Source organism: Dioscorea cayenensis, chromosome 10 (genome assembly GCF_009730915.1).
Source record: "Dioscorea cayenensis subsp. rotundata cultivar TDr96_F1 chromosome 10, TDr96_F1_v2_PseudoChromosome.rev07_lg8_w22 25.fasta, whole genome shotgun sequence".
Lineage (NCBI taxonomy): Eukaryota > Viridiplantae > Streptophyta > Magnoliopsida > Dioscoreales > Dioscoreaceae > Dioscorea > Dioscorea cayenensis.
In genome coordinates, this window is record NC_052480.1 from 17175255 (window position 1) to 17181254 (window position 6000).

General features: G+C 39.3%; 1 pseudogene; it reads right to left on the minus strand.

Annotated features, from left to right (window-relative positions):
• Window positions 1-6000, minus strand: part of LOC120270325 — a 28974-nt pseudogene extending 22974 nt beyond the window's left edge.

Sequence of the window (6000 nt, forward strand, 5' to 3'; positions counted from 1 at the left end):
GCCTTCTCTTTTGCCTACCAGCCATAAATCGATGGCCAAATAAAGGTGGTCAACAAAACTATTGAAATGTACTTACGTTGTTTTCTCGACAATCAACCTAAGCAATGGGTCACTTGGATTTCTTGGGGTGAATACTATTATAATACTTTATTCCATACTGCTCTCCACACCTCTCCTTTTAAAGTTGTTTATGGCAGAGATTCACCTTGTTTGTTATCTTATGTGGCTGGTTCTTCGAAAGTGGATACAGTAGATCAAGCATTGCTTGATCGGGATTCAGCATTACAGGATATTCAAGTTCGGCTTCAATAGGCTCAGGACCGTATGAAGGAATATTATGATAAAGGTCATCAGGATGTGGAATATAATCCAAGCTCACTTGTTTGGCTATGTTTACATCCTCATCGACAATAATCGGTGAATAGAAAGCTTCACCATAAGCTTACCCCCAAGTTCTATGGGCCTTTTACGATGTTACGCAAGATCAGAAAAGTTGCATATCAATTAGAGTTACCATTTGAATGTAAAATCCATAATGTCTTCCATGTTTCTCTTCTCAAGGCTTTCCGTGGGGCTGCCCCAACTGCTCCACCCACTCTACCGCCGATAATGGAAGGCAGACTCATTTCTAAATCTTGTGCTATTTTGCGCTCACATCTTAATTGTGAGCATTGGGAAATCCTAGTCCATTGGTTTGGCTCTACACCCACAGATGCTACTTGGGAAGATGTTGATCATTTCCATGCTGCTTATCCATATTTCGAGCTTGAGGACAAGCTCTTTGTCCAGGCGGCGACAATGTTATGGATGCCTTTGTGGGTAAGACTTATGAGAGACATGGACTATAGGATAAGTAGATCATAAGCTTCCAAGATCATAAGTTCCACATTCATTATAGGTTTGTAACGAGGAAGAAATCACAATAAAGGAAAGACGCCGGCATTCGAAGTGGATTTTCTAGTTCATCACCCGGTGACTTGATCCATAGCCCGAGACTATGACAATTTGTGACCATGAGGTGATAGTCCAAGTATGCCGTGGATGAGATAATCATGACAATGGCTATTTAGAAACTAGTAACTATTGCTTAAAACTCTCTACATCCTCAGTAAGTATTTAATTTAAACAGAGTAATGTGTGCTTCCGTAAACTCTCAATCACTGGGGTTCCAATGGTCAAGTTAGGAACAAAATGCCTGAGAAGATAAAGTTGAAAAAAGTATCATACAGTAATTTATTCAATAATATTACATTCTCTGGCATTTATTAAGAGAAATAATATTTGACATGTTATTAATAACACAAAAACTAGAAAATCTTTGATAACTAACACATAAGGATCACAATTTTCATGGGTTTGATGGATACCCATTCTACAGGAACTCTAATAGGACCCATTTTAAAAACCCTAACAGAATTTGATACATGTTTGGGATTTAAACCCGAGCGATTCCATATTTGTCACATGGGTACCCAAAACCCAAACCCATACACATATAGGTATATATATATATATATATATATATCTATGTAGTGTTTATATACATATAAGTATGTATATATATCATAATTTGTATAGTTTTGGAAGTTCTTGCACATAATAAATTTTTGCTTACGTAAGAAATTTTGTTTCATTATTTCTAAAAATATTTGAAGATCAATATATTAAACTATGAATAAAATTATCTGAAATAAATCAGTATTAATTTTGGACATATGATTAACCTTTCCTAATTTAGATATTAAACAGGATGGGCTTAGTAGATTTGGGATGGATATGGGACAGGGCATGATTTGAGAATTTTACTTGGGTTTGGGTTTGGGAATTGTATGTTTTTTTTATGGTACCTATGAATTGTCATCCCTACTAATACATATATAAATATAAGGTTGATAAAATAGGGTTACCAGTTTAATGCTGTTCATTTTAAGGTGGGGAAAAAATTATTAGAGGACTAGAATACAACTCACTGAGCCGGAGATATAGTGGTTAGATTTTCATAAGTGCATAGTGTTACAAATGCTCTTTAGAATCAGCAACCTCTGTTATCAATGGCTTAATAGAACCTACGAAAAGTGAGTTATCTAACCGCAAAAAGAAAACTATTATTTTCCTCTCATGTTGAGTGCCCAGAAAATTTCCAGGACTAAAGCAACATGATATAAGATGTTGTATATCAAAGCTTTGCAAGAGAATAACATGTCTAATAACCTACCAATGTGTGATTATCTTCAATTATATACTCTTAAAGCTATTAGTAAGAGGTAATTTAGCTAAATAAAAAAGCTATACAAGAGCTAGAAGGATGACAAAAAATTGCCTAGGAAATAAAAAAATGAGTTTATTTATTCCAAACTAATCTAGCACAGCCTAAGTAAATTAACAAAGGCTGCAACAAGGTATCCTTAAAATTTCAAGAAAAAAATGAGGGAAATGTTCTGTTGCTCAAGATAAAAGCCATTAGAATTTGAGATCATTTATTCCCAAAGATAAACTAATCCTAAGCTCAGCTGGATGATCGCTTCCCCGCAAGTGTACGGGATCGCCAAGTAATACCTCGTGCAAAGACACGAGGATCGTATTCCACGGGGCTAAGGATCTCCTATTACTCCTTCTCGAGCTATTATCTAGCCTAAGATCTTAAGTGATGGATTTTACTCTACTAAATACAAATAAAACTAAACACAAGATTTGCTAGCAAATTAGAGAGAACAAGCAATAAGCAAGCAAGAGAATCAATGAAGTGCAAAGGCCTATGGATATGGATCGCCTTGAGGGGTTATCATGCAACATGGATGATGATTTAAAGATGCAAGGGTAAATTGGACCATGAGATTCCAAGATTAGAACAACCCTAATTTCTCGGCGATTGAACCCTAATCCCATACGAACATAGGTAGGAATTTCTTCCAAATCTACATTCCTACGATTGCATTAAGTACAAGGAAATCTCGCTTAGGAATAAACCTACTCTTCTTCGGATTAAACTTACATGGAGGGCTACCAAACACCCGATTTCTCGGCGTGATGATACAAGTATCCCCTTCTAATCCATTCATGACCTAATACATGCGAGCAAGTCACATCTACATGCATCATTCATAAAAGAGCTACGGATTTCTCCTTGGTGTAACACTTAGCATGAAAACAATGGATTAGATCTCAAACATAACCAAGCATAGAATTAACAAGTAATCATCCAAAAAACATGATAAAACCCCCCAAGGTTCACCAACACCCGGTGGCCTTGGGGGTCTAGTGTGTCATCATCTCATAACAAAGCATACAATCAAGCAAAACATGAAACAAAGACATAGTATGACACTCCCTAGATGAAATGGTGAAGGTTGAGGCGAGAATATGCCGAATGACGCTTCCCCCACCAAAGGAATGCTGAATGACGCTTCCTCTAGCCGCGGTTCTCCTTCCTTCAAGTCGTGATCGATCTCCCCTTTTGAATGATGTTGCCTTCTTGCCTTGAGAGCCTTGGACCTTGGGCTTCAATGATCTTCTAGCTTTCTCGCCCTCTTTCTCCTCCCCAAGGTCGCCCAAGATCTCCCAAATGATCTCCCCAAAAGTCGGCCAGCAAAAAGTCCTTTAATCAGCCCTAAAAGTGAGTATATATACCCCCCGAGGCATACGGGCCGTATAGGGGTCGTATGGGGGTCGTATATCACTCAGAAACCCTAGATTCGCGTTCCATACGGGGTGCATACGGCCTCCATACGGCCCCAGTATCTTGGGTAGTATGGAAATCGGACGGAACACCAAATCAATCTGCTTTCTACGAGTGCATACGGCCCCCATCTTGGGTAGTATGGGGGTAGTATGAAAATTCTATTTTTCTTCTCTTTTTGCCAAAATGATATCTTCTTGTTCTCCATGGCTTCCATATGCCCTACAAAAGCAAATAATAGACGATTAAGCGTGAAGCGGGCATCAAACCTCACAAAAATACATGCAAAGTGCATACGATATATATATGAAAACACCTACATTTAGACACTTATCAAACATCCCCACACTTAAGCGTTGCTTATCCCCAAGCGAAGAACTCATGAAAAACAAAGAGACTGAGAAGTGGCTAAATGCAATACCTCTGGCTCAAGCAAATATAAGATTCCAAAAGCAAAGGATAACGAAACATAGATGTTGAGTTATAGTCATTAAACATAATAAAAAAATATCCTGTCTCACCCCTAATATGTATGTGCGTGTAAGTGAATCCTTTATCTCATTTGCCCTCGATGCGGTCTAGCTCAAGGACTTCAATCGATCAGACTCTAGATGCTAATCACTCCACATACAAAGAATACTAAGTCTTAAACTACTAAGTGCTACTTCAATGGCCAAGTAAGATCCTTCTAATTCTATAGCTTGAAACTAAATCCTTGTTCTTTTCAAAACCTTTGATAAGTACTCAAAAAGATCACTAGGGTTTTTATTTTGAACTCAATATTCAACACATTTTTTTTTTCCGACTAACGTAGACTACATCAAAATCATTTTAAAATCTTTCTAGAGGATGCACATGCTGGTTAGGCACAAGAGCCACCCAACTACTCGATTACGAGTCTACATAGAGCGCATTCATGCTTCATTAGCGGAGGAATCTTGACATAGACTCCTTTTTCACTTTCACTCTCACCCTAGATCACATCTTGAGTACACTACATGCCACAAAAACTCGGATTAGCTCAATAAGACTTAGAAGTTCTTAAGAAAACATTGAAGGATAGAACTTAGTGTTCTAAGGCCAAGTACTCATAGTAGTGTGTTAAGCATACAAGAGAGTTAGAGTAGTCACATTGGCTATTCCGGGGCATCGACAAAAAAATCGAGTGCACAAGACAATACTATGGGGTGAAAGCGAGATTCAATAAAAGCATAAAAAAACAAGTAACTCACATCCATCATTAGTCCAAGCTAAAAAGAATCTTACAAGAATGAATAAAAGCCATCATTGGTAACACTAGCATGTAAACAATGTTCCTAAAAACATGAAATGCACCCATCCCCACACTTAGTGTTGTACATTGCCCTCAATGTACACTAATCATGAAAAAAACATGCAAGAAGGGCCAATGCAAATAATAATAGAGGAGGGTGAAAAAAATAGAACTTCCCGGTTTATCTTGTGTTACGTCGTGAGGTGCGACTCGACAAAAGGTGTGGTGAGCAATACCGTCTTGTCCGACCTCCATTTAAAAAAACTAGGAAAGCTCACAAAAATTCCCTCAATGCCTTGCGAGGCAAAAAGGGGACATCATCATTCCACAAAAAAATTCACAAATACAAACACAAGGGAGAGACTAGGGAAAAAGTCAACAAAAATACATAGATGAAAAACAAAATAAAGTTCAACACAAAGAGTTGGGAGGAAGAGGTCCCATGCCAACTCAACAAAAACAAAAAAACATAATACAAAAACAAAAATAAAGTAAAGTAGATAAAAAAAGTGTCCATGCTCAAACGAGCCGCTACTCATCATAATCTGGTCTTTGGCGGTGGTGGCATGGTGGCGAAAAGAGTATCTGAGGCGGAACCATAGTATGAGGTAATGAAAGCGGTGAAAAATCGCCTCGAGTCGGTGCTGTCCCTCAAGGACACGGTGAAGCTGGTCACGGATCTCATGGCTGCTCCCGGCGCTCGCCACGAATCTCTCCCTCAATCCCCCTCGGGTCTCATGTCAAAGTCGGGGTAATGAAGTAGTACGGGGGTAGGAGCAGGTGCGCCCTCGGGGCTCGACTCGTGTGCTCTGTCGGCCCGATGCTGGACTCACCGGTGGCTTGGTCTTTGTGGGGGCCTGCCCCTCATGCGCTCAGCAACCACCAAGCCAATCGCTCGTATGTGTGCCTTCCCGAGGGGTGCCATACCTCCTTCAATAGTCATACCTCGCGTCTGCTCAAACAAACCCATGCCACGGATCAATCTGGTCACATAGGGCCCAATAAAGATAGCTCCCAATCGAGTATCACGAGCCACGGTGAAGGAATGCAT